Source organism: Nyctereutes procyonoides, unplaced genomic scaffold (genome assembly GCF_905146905.1).
Source record: "Nyctereutes procyonoides isolate TBG_1078 unplaced genomic scaffold, NYPRO_anot_genome, whole genome shotgun sequence".
In the NCBI taxonomy this organism is placed as follows: domain Eukaryota; kingdom Metazoa; phylum Chordata; class Mammalia; order Carnivora; family Canidae; genus Nyctereutes; species Nyctereutes procyonoides.
The window spans coordinates 40,270,924-40,286,631 of record NW_026575140.1 but is presented as its reverse complement, the minus strand read 5'-3'; the positions used below and the strand labels follow the sequence as shown (position 1 = coordinate 40,286,631).

General features: G+C 37.5%; 1 long non-coding RNA gene across 1 annotated transcript in view; it reads left to right on the top strand.

Annotated features, from left to right (window-relative positions):
- LOC129497574 (uncharacterized) overlaps positions 1–15,708 on the top strand; it is a 47,721-nt gene that overhangs the window by 19,795 nt on the left and 12,218 nt on the right. The window lies entirely within an intron of this gene.

Sequence of the window (15,708 nt, the reverse complement as noted above, 5' to 3'; positions counted from 1 at the left end):
TACAGATGCAATGAAATGCCAGGACACCTGCACCCCAATATTTATAGCAGCAATGTCCACAATAGCCAAACTGTGGAAAGAGCCTCAGTGTCTATCGAAAGATGCATGGATAAAGAAGATATGGTCTGTATACACAATGGAATATTCCTCAGCCATTAGAAAGAACTAATATCCACCATTTGCTCCAACATGGATGGAACTGGAGGGTATTATGCTGAGTGAAATAAGTCAATCCGAGAAGGACAAACATCATATGGGGAATATAAGAAATATTGAAAGGGAATAAAGGGGAAAGGAGAGAAAATGAGTGAGAAATATCAGAGAGGGAGACAGAACATGAGAGACTCCTAACTCTGGGAAACAAACAAGGGGTAGTGGAAGGGGAGGTGGGTGGGGGGATGGCGGGACTGGGTGATGGGTACTGAGGGGGGCACTGGACGGGATGAGCACTGGGTGTTATACTATATGTTGGCAAATCAAACTTCAATAAAAAAAAATTATCCTGACTCTACAGTTCATGCTTAAAAAACAAACAAACAAAAAACTGTCCTCAACACAAACTGTCATTTAATTCTAGTGTATAGCATACTGTTTTGCACTTCTGAGAAAGGAGCCCCTTTGACCTAGCAGATAATAAGCCAAACAAATGTGAGATAGCCCAATGATTGTGGTCTTGGTGGGTATTAAAGGATCAGGGACCTTGTGTGAGGGTGTGTGTGTGCAGACAGATTGAAGGGGAAAGTGGCTTCAAATGGAGAGGTTGAATATGAAAGATAACTTCTTTTGTTGAGTGAATTTTGCATGCCGGGCATTGGTTACATGCTGAGCAATTTTCTTGAAGATCTTTTAGGATGAACATTACTAGCTCCATTTCTCAGAATAAGAAAATATAGGTTCGTTAACTACATCGAGAAAGAAGGGTATTGTTTATTCTATGTGTCGAATATTGTATCCCTAATTCAATATTGCGTCTTCTTCCTGGCACAAGTTACAGTCTAAATAAACAAATAAATACATAGAAATATGTTTTTGTGATGGTTATTAAGAAGTAAAACAGACTTTAAATCTGACTCTGTTCAACTCGAAAGCCTGAGCCATTTCTCTCATGCCAAGCCGCCCTTGGGAAGTTGAAAATGTGCTTAAGACTTTGAAACCAGTTCCATTTTTCAAGGATAACTTCTTATACAGCTGCCTTAATGCAGCTGGTCCTTTGGAAAAAAATTGTTTATAAGAAGGCTTGGCAGGTTTCTTGGACATTAAATATCTCCTACAAAATAATATTTTGATGGATTACATGTAAATGAATCAGAAACATATGGCTTCCATTTCCTTTAGAATGCACACACGGAATGTTTTTATGTGTTTGGCAAAATGGATTTTCCTGAATGGCACCTCCAAGTGCCCCTCCCCTCTCATCTCTCGGTGTATTATATCCAAAAGGACTGGAAGTTCTTCTAAGAATCCCACAAAAACCTGAAGCCTTCTATCTCTGCTTCTGACTCCACAATCCTATCGAGGTCATTTTCTCTTTTATTCCCAACAACAAAGGCAGCTGCTATTCAGCACCGCACAGTAGTAGCCTGCCTGGGGCTGCTCTAGAACATGAGTCTCTCATCCTAATAGATAACCATCTACCTTATCTTGGGAATGCTGAACACAAAGTCAATGCAAGGAAAAGAGACTCCCTCTTCATGTACACAAAGTTAGGTCATGTAAACTTTATCATATGAATATATATATACATATATATTGAGACTTTTTAAGAAAGAGACTTTGTGCCTAGAGGATTTCATCTTTAAAAAAACCCACTGGACTGGACACAATCAGATATTTGTTTAGAACAGATAAAAGCTATTATGTAGCCTGTGGAGCGTGAAATGCACCCATCATGACTTCATAGCAAGATTAGTAACCGCAACATAGATACAGGTGTATAGTTGCACAACAGACTGATAACCACTTGGACCACAAAGAAAGTCAGGGGTGCCTAATCAGGATTTTGAAGAGCTTTTTTATATCCACTCTCAAAAGCTAGCATCTAAATTACAATGGTTGACTTTAATATTCAGCTTAGATCAATGACAAAGTAAGGCGTCTATAGTTAGTGATTTATTATTATAAAAGAGTTATTGTAACATTAATTTGCCTGTATGTTGGAGGGAACAGAGCCAAGACAGGAAATATGATCCTATTCAAATTACAAAAGCAGTAACTTCAAAAGAAAATAAAATGTGTGGGTTTCACCTGAATCTAAAGATATCACAAACTCATGTGCCTCAGGGATCAAGGTAAATGAGGGAACATGGTTAGGATGAAGGTTGATCAGGTTTGTTGGGGGCTGTGAGAAGCAGGAGTGAGCACAGTCCCCCTGTGGCATACTCAGATTCAAAATGTTTATATTATTAGCTGCAGATAAATCTTTGAATCACAGAAATAGATACATCTTCATACATTGGTTTTTAACCTTTGTGATCAGTCATTTCTGAGCAAACCTATTTCTCTTACATTTGCAAACGTTCCCTCTCGTTTCCACCTTCATCTACTTCCTCCCACCTGTCTTGATATGCAAATGGGATACCTGAATTGGCAGTAGGGAGTTGGCCTGACTTCACTGGAGAAAATCTGCCAGTAGTAAAGTTTTGCCAGATTCACTTTCTACCCTCTTTCCTTTTCTTGCTCCTTATCTTTTTCTTCTCTCATATAATTCCTGTTTTCATAAAAAGAACCTGATTCTGTTGAAAGCGATGTGATTTATACTCCAAAAAGGGACTTTAGATTGGAAGTAAGAGAGTCCAGAGTCATGTTTTCAGGTTGATAGGCAAAGCTAGAGTGTAAAAGAGAGCAGGAGAAAAGGTCAGTAATAATGGAAGTGAATTAAAAGAGCAGGGGATGCTTGAATAAAGTAAATTTAATAAAAATAATATATTTGTAGCTGTTTGCTTAGGTTATTTTCAATTTATTATAAATCCACATCAGATCGGTTGCCACATATTCTCTGTAGCATTTATCTGGAAAAGTACCACATCCTGTCTCATAGAATTGCCTCATACAGAGGCTGAGATCACTGGCTTTGGAGTCATGTATCTTTGTTCAGATCCTGGATCCCTGGATTTTTCTAAGGTTATGTTGTTTATTACATCGGAGCATGTTACTTGGTATTCATTCAAAAAATTTATTGAATAGTTATTTTGTGCACATTAGATTTTACAAAGCACCTTTACATCCTTTGTCCCCTGTATCCTAAAAATACTCTTGTAGGACAGGAAGGGAAAAGATAAGTAATGTCATTGTTCCCATTTGAGAAATGTGAACACAGAGGCCCATAGCATTGCTTCAGGTCACAAAGCTAGTAAGGGGCAGAGTTGAGACTAGAAATCCATACCTCCTAATTCTTAGATTACTATTTCACCCTATATGATATTTCAATAAAACACTGGATTAAAAAATGTAAATGAGCCTGCTGATCCAGTAAAATGAAGGAATTTGAGGGTATGTAAAATAGTGAAAATAATTTTTGTCTGGAATATGGTTCATCATTTTTGTCAGAAGAAAAACACATATCCGTACAACATTTTCCAGAGAACTGCACTGTGGAATCAGCAATCAGAAAGCAAGCTCAGTTATAGATACTGTGATTCATTGCACTTGGAATGAATTAAGCTCACAGTAATAAAACAGTCCTATGATAATAAAATTATCTGCAAAAGGCATTGGACTGAATGTTTGTATCTCCCTAAGAATTATTTTTTTAATTTTTTTTAAGATTTTATTTATTTATTGATGAGAGACACACACACAGAGAGAGAGAGACAGAGACACAGGCAGAGGGAGAAGCAGGCTCCATGCACCGGGAGCCCGACATGTGATTCGATCCCGGGTCTCCAGGATCGCGCCCTGGGCCGAAGGCAGGCGCCAAACCGCTGCGCCACCCAGGGATCCCTCTCCCTAAGAATTATATGTTGCCCTAACCCCCAATGTGATGGTAATCATAGGTGGAACCTTTGGGAGGTACTTAGGTTTAGATGAGTAATGAGGATGGCACTCCCATGGTGGGAATAATGCCCTTATAAGGAGCAGAAGAGACAGCAGAGCTTCCTTTGTCCACCTTATGAAGATACAGGGAGAAGGCAGTCATCTGCAAGTCAAGAATACAGCCTTCACCAAGAATTGAATCTGTCATAATTTTGATCTTCAACTTCCCAGCCTCTAGAAGTGTGAGAAATAGATTTCTGTTGGTTAAACCACCTGGTCTACTGTATTCTATTATAGCAGCCTGATCTAAAACAGGCATCTTGCAGAATATAAAATCCCTTCAGATTTCTAAGATGGAAAATTTTATCAGAGGATCAAGTTTGTAAAAATAAGTAGAAAGTTTACAGTGAAAAATTTAAATATTGAAATTAAGAGATTAGTAGGTTTTATAGCAGCTTTGATACAAAAGAAGAGAGAGTATTTAACTGGAAGAAAAGTTAGTAAAAAAAGGTGAAAAAACACAGAGAAAAGAATAGAAAATGTACAAAAGAGCCTAAAGGGATATAGAACATGAAGGAAAGGTCCCTTATTTATGCGTAAGTCAATACCTAATAGGAAAGGGGGAGAAGGTAGAAGAAAAAGAATGTTTGCAGAATCATGGGCTAAGAATTGTTCAAAACTTACGAAGGGCATCAAGCCACAGAAATTGAAGAAAACTCTAAGTCTCAAGATGTGTTAATACAGAGAATTTTGGTAAATGTTGCATGTACATTTCATAGCAAACTGCTGAAAATCCAAAGAAAAAATCTTTATAGTCAGACAAAAAAAAAAATACATATTACTCTCAAAGAAACAATAAGATTGATGGCTGATTTAAAAAAATATTGAGGTATAATTGAGGTACACTCTATTGCTCATATTTAAAATGTACAATTAGATCAGTTTTAACATACATTTTTAACCAGTGAAAAAACCACCACAATAAAGATTCGAAACATTTCTGTCATTCCTACAAATTCTTTGTGTCCTTTGTAATCCAATTATCCCTCTACCCCATCCCCAGGCAACAACTGATTTGTTTTCTGTCACTACAAATTAGTTTAGATACTTAAAAAATTTTTATACGGATGGAACAATATACTCATACTCTTTTTTTGCCTGGCTTCTTTTACTCAGTATTGGAATTTTGATAGTCATTCATGCATTTACTTGTGTAAATAGTTAATTTGTTTTAGTTGATGAGTAGTCCTTCACTGCATGAATATGCCACTGCTTGTTAAGCCAGGCACCTGGCCATGGACACCGGGACTGTTTTTTGCTCTCATGTGTCACAAATAAAGCTGCTATGAACCTTTGTGTAAAAGACTTTGTGTGCGCATATGTTTTTAATTCTCTTGGGTAAATACCTAGCAGGAGAATAGTTGCCTTCTAAGGTCAGTCTATGTATAAAGATTTAAGAAATGCTCTGTTTTCTAAAGTTGTTGTACCATTTTCTGTTCCCAAGAACAGTGAAATAGAATTTTTATCCATTCTACTATAGCACCAACACTTGATTGGGTTAGGTTTATGAAAAATTTTTAGTCTCCCGAATGGGTTTGTAGTATTTTATATAGTTTTGGTTTGGCTATCCTAGGCACTTAATGATGTTGAGAATGTGTTTAAATGTCTACTGACAATTAATATATCTTTGTTCACAAAGTGCCTATTTAAATCTCTGTCCATTTTCTTAATGGGATGTTTGTCTTATTACAATTTGTAAGAATTCATTACACATTCTTGGTAGTTCTTTGATATATGTGTTCCAAATATTTTATCACAGTTTGTGACTTGCCTTTTGGTTTTCTTAATGAGGTATTTTAAAGAGCAAAACTTTTAAATTTTAATGAAGTACAATTTATCATTTCTTGTGTTTTTGGCTCATGTTATTTATATTCTAAGAAAACTTTGCCTTGCCCCAGGGTTGAAAATTTTTCTTTTATGCTTTAGAAGTTTTATGGTCTTAGTTTTGCATTTAATTCTATGGTCTGCTTTGAGTACATTGTGTATACGGAGTAAGAGTTAATGTTTACTTCCTTTTTTCAAGTATTCATTTAAATTCCAGCTAGTTAACATACAATGTAATATTAGTCTGAGGTGCAGAATTTAGTGATTCACCACTTACATATAATACCCAGTGCTCATCACAAGTGCCCTCCTTAATACCCTTCATTCATTTAACACATCCCCCTGCACACCTCCCTTCCAGTAAACCTCAGTTTGTTCTCTATACTTAAGAGTTCATTTTCTGGTCTGCCTCTCACTTCCCCCCCCCCCAAGTTCATCTGCTTTGTTTCTTAAATTCCACATATGAATGAAATCATATGGTATTTGTCTTTCTCTGACTGACTTATTTTGCTTAGCATAATATTCTCTAGCTCCATTAATGTCATTGCAAATGGCAATATTTCATTATTTTTTATGGCTGAGTAATATTCCATTGTATACATATCCCACCCCTTTATCCATATATCAATTGACAGGCATTTGGGCTTTTTCCATAATTTGGCTATTGTTGATAATGCTGCTGATATTTACTTCTTTATGGGTGCCTAGTTGATTTAGCATCATTTATTGAAATGACTTTCCTTTTCTTATTGAATTGCCATGATATCTTTGTCAGAAATCTATTGACCATTATGTGTAGATATATATCTGTATTCATTATTCTGTTACCTTGATATATATGCTAGTCTTTCAACCAATACAAAACCGTCTTGAATACTGAAACTTTGGAGTAAGTCTTGAAATCAGATAGTTCGAGTTCTCCAACTTTGTTCATTTTCAGAGTTGTTTTGGCTATACTAGCTCCTTTTTAATACCACATCAATATTGAAATAAGCTTTCTGATTTCTACAAAAGAAGCCTGTTGTAATTTTGATTAGAACTGTGCTGAGTATCCTGATCAGTTAGGTGAAAATTAGCTAATGGAAACTAGGTTATAGGGAGCCATCTATATAGTGTTAAGAGAAAATAATTGCCAATGTAGAATTATAATCACATGTCGAATGGATAAAGAAAATGTGGTTTATGTATACAATGGAATATTACTCAGCCATAAGAAACGACAAATACCCACCATTTGCTTCGACGTGGATGGAACTGGAGGGTATTATGCTGAGTGAAATAAGTCAACCAGAGAAGGACAAATATTATATGGTCTAATTCATTTGGGGAATATAAAGAATAGTGAAAGGGAATAAAGGGGAAAGGAGATAAAATGAGTGGGAAATATCAGAAAGGGAGACAGAACATGAGAGACTCCAAACTCTGGGAAACGAACTAGGGGTGGTGGAAGGGGAGGTGGGCAGGGGATGGGGGTGACTGGGTGATGGGCACTGAGGTGGGCACTGGACGGGATGAGCACTGGGTGTTATTCTATATGTTGGCAAATTGAACACCAATAAAAATAAATTTATTAAAAGATTATAATCACATGAAAATATTCTTCTAAAATAAAGGGGAAATTAAAACATTTTCAAACAAACCTGAGATTATTTATGCCAAAGTTTAGAGTTAAAAGTATGGAAGAAGATGTATCATGCAAATGTTTATTGTTAGAATGATAGTATAGGTATACTAATATCAGACAAAGCAGGTTACAAGGCAAAGCATATTGATAGATAAACAGAGATTTTTACAACTGTATAAAGGGGTAGGGTAAATCTACCAGTAAGATGTCACAATTCTAAATTTGTATATATCTGATAACGTAGCCTTGAAAAAAACATATGAACCAGAAACTAATGGGAATAAAAGAAGTAGTCAATCTAGAATTACAGTGGGAAATTTAATTTAATTTAATTTTACTTTTAATTTGTTTTAATTGTTATATTTTAAAATGTAATTCCATAATTATTAACATGCAGTGTTATATTAGTTCCAGATATACAATATAATGATTCAACACAGCTATCCATTACTCTGTGTTCATTATAATAAGTGTGCTTTTTAATACACATCACCTATTTCACCATCCTCCTACCCTGTGGTGGGAAATTTTAAATAAACCTTCTCATTAAATTATAGAAGAAGCAGACAAAAAGCAGTAGATATAGAGAATGAATTATACAATAAGGTTATCACTATTACCTAGATGACTTATATAATACACTGAGTAGAATTCATGCCTCCAGCAAGGAACACTCCTAGTGATTCCAGTCAAGATGTCCCACCACAGTCAGCAGCCAGTATTGACAAGAGAAATTTATCTCATTGTAGTATATTATCTCTCATCATAGTCTTTCCCAGTGGCTGACTGGAGCTGATGCTGTGGTATCTGTGTTCTGTGCAGAGGCATGACACAGTCCTTTAAGCCTTTATGGGAGTTTGAGTATGAATATAAATGATCTCTGTGACATCACATAAGGTAATGGGAGATAAAAAGTATTAATGTCAAGTCTCATGTTTCAGTTGGAACAAAAGTGTTAACTAAAGGCTGCATAATGCAAAGAGTATGGGCTTGGGAATCAGATATACTTGGTTCAAGTTCCAGAACCACCACAGCCTAGCCCCAATATCAACTGTGTCATCTTTCTAAGGCTTTGTTTATTTATCATGAAATATGGATAATAATCTTGTAATGATTACCTGAAGAGGGACAGACTGATCAGAAGGGACTGGGCTCTAGAATATGCTAGACCAGGGTTATGAAGACCCTTAGTGAGATTAAAGATAAAAAGGATACTTTTGCTGATCTTAAAGACCTACTGCATGGAGGTCAGCAATCTGACAGTTTCAGCCAATTCCTTGCAGGTATAGCAGAAATACTAAGTTAGGATATCTTTGTGTAGTCACTTCAATATTTTCAGAACAGAGAATGAAATGAAGTGGAAAATTCTATGCCTGATACTAAAGTTTTCAAATCAAGATGAGTTCTCTGGAGGTCAACACATAACAATAAGCAGATGAAGTCTGGATGTTATAGTTGGGTGATGTAGATATTTAGCCTTTCTCAATAGGCCATGCTCTCTTGTGCTTTTGTACACACCAGCCACTCTGCTGAGCACACTTTTTCCTTCTCTACTTAATTAACTTCTACTTATTCTTCAAAAATAACTGTACACACAACTACCAGGTGAGTAGTGGTACTGTGTGTAAAGCACTTTACATATCCTTTTCTTAGTGTGCTAGCTGGGACTCTTGGTTGCAAGTAATAGAAACCCAAAGCCAAACTGGCCTAAACAAGACAGAGCTTTTGATGACTCATGATACAGGGATGGTCGTTGTCAGGGCTTCATGGCTCTGCCTCTTTTTCTGTTGGCGTCTGCCTCCTGTTAGCACTGCCACCGGCGGCATCCAGTTTATATACTACCATTTCAGCAACCCTACTGGTAAAGAGCTTTACTGATTAATTTCTGCAGAAGTTCCAGGGCCAGTTTGGGTCATGTGTACATCACTGAACCAATCTCTATGGGATAGGATGATGCTCTTAACAGACAGGGATTGGTCCTAAGTCCACTCTAGAGCCCAGTGATGACTTTATACTTCATGATGGTTTGATTGTGTTTCCCACTGTACTGACAGCTTTGCAAGGGCTTACTGAATTTACAAATCCCACAGGAGCATGTAGAGATAATAGAGCACTGTGATTAGGTTGGTAGGGGCAAGTGATACAGTGGTTAGGGGAATAGACTCTGGAGTCTGCCTGCCTAGGTCAGAATTCAGGATCTGCCACTTACTGGTTCCGTCAGCTTGTGTTAATCACTTATTCTTTTTGCACTAGTGTACTATTTTCTAAAAGAGCAATAATAATAGGTAATAATAATGCCTACCTAATAAGCATACACAGTGTATATTAACTGAATTAATATACTCAGAGTGCTTAGGCTGGTGTCTGGTATTTTTTATTATATATATATATATATATATATATATATATATAATTTAAACATTTTCTTAACATACTTAACATATATTTATAATTTAAAAATTTTCTTAACATATTTAACATAAAATTTCCTTCACATATTCTTAGAATCTAGCATAGCTCCTGACACATAGTATGCACTTCCATGTTTCTAGTGAATAAACATTATTTGCTCTTCCTTTTTTTAAAAAAGATTTTATTTATTTATTCATGAGAGACACAGAGAGAGGCAGAGAGAGAGGCAAAGATAGGAGAAGCAGGCTCCATGCAAGGAGCCCGATGCAGGACTCAGTTCTGGGACCCCGGGATCACGCCCTGAGCCGAAGGCAGACGCTCAACCACTGAGCCACCAGGCGTCCCTTATTTGCTCTTCCTAATGATTCTATGAATTTAGTGTTGTTATTCTCATTTTACAGATGAAGAAAAGAGAGGTAAAATAACTTGTTCAAGGTCATACAGCTACTGGTTCTGTATGATTGATCTTAGGTCTGTCTGACTGCCGACTGCTCATAGAGACCCATTGCTTTAAAGATTTAGCCTCATTATCTCTTGTGGGAGCATTTCCTTAGCGGTAGGATCTGCCATGATGCGAGAGGTTCCCTTCTCTGTATTTTCCCAATTTGCCTCTCTGAGTACCCGAGGATATGTTGAATGGCTTGCTCATCTTTGAATCTCTAGTTTTTATCACATTAGTTAAGTTAATTGATAATTAAATTAATGACTGTTAAACAATGATGTGGAGAGATTCTGGGAATATGAAGAATAAACTAACCCCTCCTTTCACACATGGGAAAGATAGCTTATGGAAGGTTTTTACTTTGGGGAAGAGAACTATGAGGAAAGTAGTGTTTATGCACATTTGCTCAAAACAGAGAAGGTAGTGCAGGTTGCTATGCAGCAGAACTGGCAAAGGGATCAGCTGGCAAGGAGCTTAGTGTCTGAAACCTAATTCTTCCCTATGAACAAGGATGCTGAGGCTCAGAGAATGGAAGGGACTTGCCCATAGTCTCACAGTCTGGGGAGGGCCAAAATGAGACCCAGTCTCCTGTGCCTCCATTACAGATTCTTTCCACTAGCTCATGTGATGAACAATTTGGGGGAATAGAAGAGCCCAGGGGAAATAAGAAGCCACTAACCTTATGGAAACGTTTTAAAAATGAAAATACATTAAAAATTTAGCAAATGAAGAAAAATGCACGAAAAAGTACAGCAGGAAAAGAGGGAAAAATTTATTAACTTAATATATATCAGACCAACTTAGTGCTGGTCTGGCTTTGGAGCAGAAAAGGAATTCTCAGCTGCTTTTGAGTAGGATAGATTACTTTGCTACTCTGAAACAAATGCAGGCAGATAACAAATCATTTGAACTGCCCAAGAACACTACAGATCCCAAGGCTCCCCTATCTTTTCCTTTGGAGTACAGGCTCAGTGCTTACAAAGTGCAGACCCACTCTCACCCTGCCTGGTGCCATGGAAAGAACAAAAGCTCTAGGTCACCTACCGTGACTTTACCACTCTCTAGGTCTATGACATTGGTCACTCAACGTACTCATTCTCTCTAAACCTGGGTTTACTCACTTATAAAGTGGAGCTGTTAATCTTTAAATAAGAGGGTGGTAAGGATTAAATGTGGTAGGCTATGTAAAAGTCCTGGGCCAGGGTAGGCAGTCAACAAATGGGAATTATTGTTATTACTTCAAAAATGATGGTGCCCATAGACAGAAGGTGAACCCATTTACTGTGTAAGCAAACTAGAAAATGAGCCAAAAAAAAATTAGCTCCATTCAATAATTTCTATAATTTCTTTTCTTTCTTTCTTTTTTTTTTTTTTTAAGATTTTACTTATTTATTCATGAGAGACACACAGAGAGAAGCAGAGACATAGGCAGAGGGAGAAGCAGGCTCCCTAAGGAGAGCCTGATATGGGACTCAATCCCAGGACCCTGGGATCATGACCTGAGCCAAAGACAGATGCTCAACCAGTGAGCCACCGAGGTACCGCTCTATAATTTCTTTTCTTTCTCCACTAAAGTGTCTACTCTACGAGGAGGAAAAGGCGTGTATGGTGGCCAATTTAGGATATCTTATTTTCTTTGTGATGCAAGAAAGGGGTCCTTCGAGGTCAGACTGAGGTCAAGAGTTTGCAGAAGAAATTGAAATAATTTGGATTATAAGTTTAAAAACCTGAAATGTTAATTAGTCTACATTAATTTTTCTCCCCTTTGATTATCTAAAATAGTGAAAATGGCATATTAGAAGCAGTAGGTATACTCAAAGCTATAGATGAGAAAAGAAGAAAGACCATGAACAGCAGCAGCAGAGCAATAAAAAGCACGGCATTCTGGGCCACTTTGTATGGGGTGCAATAGCCAAATATATTTAATTACCTCCTTATGGTGCAGTATAATTGTTAATATTAATAGAGGTTTTCTTAAATCATCAATTAAAGCATCTACTGGTCTTCATGTCTTCATGCTGAAAGGACAAGAGGCATATATTTTCTGAAAAAGCTAAGCAAGGGAGAGAGTTTCATGTCTAACAAGAGATAACTTGGTTCACCACATCAGTGCAGTGACCTAGGCTTCTACTTTCATAGGTGCTACAGCCTCACAGGAACCACCATCCTCTTTCAGCTACAATCTTCTCTTGGAAAATAATGAGAAAGTTAGGATCAGAAGTTAAAAGACTCCAGGCTTTTTTGGTTGAATTCTTTTGTCTGCAAATATAGAAACCCAAACCTGATTAAGTTGAAGTAAAAATATATATGTTCACTGGAACAACTCATAGAACCAAATTACAGAAATCATACTAAGGCTCAAGAAAACTAAAACCAGTGGCTTGAATGTCACCAGGACTCTGCCTTACATGCTGCTTTTCTGTACAAGTCTGTTTATGTTCTCTTTCTCCTCCCTTCTTTCTCTCTTTGCAATGGTTTCCTCTAATTCTCTGGTGCTCCTGCTGGGAAACAGGGGCAGGATCAAGGTGAGCCATTTTGACCCCAAAGTGACTAAGGTGCTTGCTCTCAGTCTCAATGCTGACTCTTTTTTTTTTCTTTTAAGATTTTATTTATTTATTTATTCATGAGAGACACACGGAGAAAGTCAGAGACATAGGCAGAGGGTGAAGCAGACTCCCTGTGGGGATCCCGATGCGGGACTCAATCCTGGGATCACGATGAGCCAAAGGCAGATGCTCAACCACTGATCCACCCAGGTGCCCCTGAATGCTGACTTGTAAATGCTATGTTCCTGGCAGCTTGCTTTCCTCTCTTTGGTCTCTGTTTTGCTGAAAAATGTAGCTGTCGAGAGCAACCAAATTTTTAAAAAATCAGATTCTGTTGCTTTCCTCTCTTGACCCCAAGCCAAACTTCTTAAAGCAGGTACATCTCAGATTGTTTTGAGTTAGTATGCACCATGGGTCAACTAACTGTGGCCAAGGGTTTGGCATACTTTACATAGTAGGAACCATGGTACACATTTGAATGAGACTGGGAAGAGGCAAGAGGAAAAGTTTCTAGGAAAGAAGTGCTAGGCAAAGCAGGTACTGATGGTACCCCAAATACTGGATCACTGCCTACTGTTGGTGCCATAGTGGGCTGAATGGTGGCTTCCCAAAAGATATGTCCTCATCCTAAACCATTAGAACCTATGAATGTGACCTTATTTGAAAAAAAAAAAGTGCTTGTGCATAGGTAATTAAGGATTTTGGAATGAGATTACCTGAGTTATCCATGTGGGCCCTAAATATAATGACAAGTATCCTTACAAGAGGTACCCATGGAAGAGACAGAGAGGGGAGAAGGCCATGTAAGGATGGAGGCAAAGATTTGAGTGATACAGCCACAAGCCAAGGAGTGCCTGGAAGCTGAAAAGGCAAGGATCAGATTCTCCCCTGGAGCCTTGGGAGGGAGTGTGGCCCAGCCAACATCTTGATTTTTTTACTTCTGCCTTGTAGAACTGTGAGAGAATACATGAGCCCTGGGTGTTATACTATATGTTGGCAAATCAAACTCCAATAAAAAATATAGAAAAAATATTTTAAAAAGAAAATAAAATGGGATCATACAGCAAAAAACAAAAAACAAAAACAAAAAAAGGGAGAGAATACATTTCTGTAGTTTTAAGTCACCAAATCTGTTGTAACTCATTATGGCAAACCTAGGAAACCAATACAAGTGAAAAATAAGAAATTGTGAACAAGTCTTAAGATTTCTGTGGCCCTCAGGGTAAAACATGTAGCCTAGTGTTTAAGACCATGAGCTCTGGGGCACCTGGGTGACTCAGTGGTTGAGCATCTCCTTCTGGCTCAGGTCATGATCCAAGGGTCTTGGGATCGAGTCCCACATCAGGCTCCCCACAGAGAGCCTGCTTGTCCCTCTGCTTCTCTCTCTATGTCTCTCATGAATAAATACATAAAATCTTAAAATAAACAAAAAAAAGACCATGAGCTCTGGAGCCAGGCTATTGGGGTTTGGATATTGGTTCTGCCATTTAATAGACATCACCATGGACAATTATTTAACCTCCTCTGGGCTTCAATTCTTCATTCCTAAAATGAGAATAATATTTGTTAATTCATGCAGAGTTTAGAACAGTGATTAGCATATACTATATACTGACTATGAGCCATGGTTATTCATGTATGAATTTGGAGTAATAGTAATATTTCTCCTGACCATACCATCATGTTGTTGGGTTAATTCACTGGGAGTAAACGTGAATTTCATTCAACTCAAATGACCTATGTGTACCAGGAAACAGGGTGGAAGTACAGGGGGAAACAAAATAGGCTAAATAAGTATCTGGCCTGAGGAGTTTACAATCCTTTTATAGGCTAAATTGTGTTCTCCCAAAATTCATGTATTGAAGCATTAACCCCTAATGTGACTGTATTTAAAGATAGATCTTTAAGGAGGTACTTAATGTTAAATGAGATCATAAGTGCAGGGCCCTAATCTGATAGGGTTAGTGTCCTTATAAGAAGAAGAAGAGACACCAGAGACTTTCTCTCTGCACAGAGAAAAGGCCATGTGAGGACAGAGCTGTTGTCTGCATGTCAGGAAGAGAGTTCTCGCCAGAAACCAACCTGTATCAGAACACTGAGAAACAAATTTCTGTTGTTTATGTAACCAAATGTGTGGTATTTTGGTTATGACAGCCCTGGAAGATTAACACAAGTCCATTAGTGGAGACTATAAAGCAATCCACAATAAGATTATTACATTCTACTACTATTAATACTAGCAGCTAATTCTTGCAACCAGTATACTGTCTGTGGAATGAGAAAGGAAGCCTCTAAGGTACAAACCTTTCTTTGTTTTACACTCTGACTCTAAGAAGTTTGTGCAAATACACAGTGGAATTCTGGAAATTCGACAGCTCTAAATGAAAGGCTCCTATGAGGGTTGTAAGCAAGAAAGAGATTAGAATAAAACAAAATGTTTTCTACAGAGAAAGACTTTTTGCCTTTGTAAATGTGTTTGTTCCATTTGCCCTTTCCTCTATATTTTTACCTTCATTTTGGAAGTCTTTTAAAATTAAAAAAAAATATTTTCCTGTTGTATGAATGGAAATGAATCTAAGGTAGAATATTATTCCCTGACTAGAAGAGGGAATTATTTTCCTTCCATATATTAAACAAAAACAATCCTTCAAATGTCTCTGCAGTAAAATTCCTATTCAGCTCTCAGGTGCACTTACACACCATCTCTTCCATGAAGGCTTCTCTGATGCTGCTTCTCTCAAATTAGAATTAATTAATCCCTTCTCCCTCTGTGCCTGCCACATGTAACAGTCTGATTTGAGGCAGGTACATTTCTAGATTATTAGATC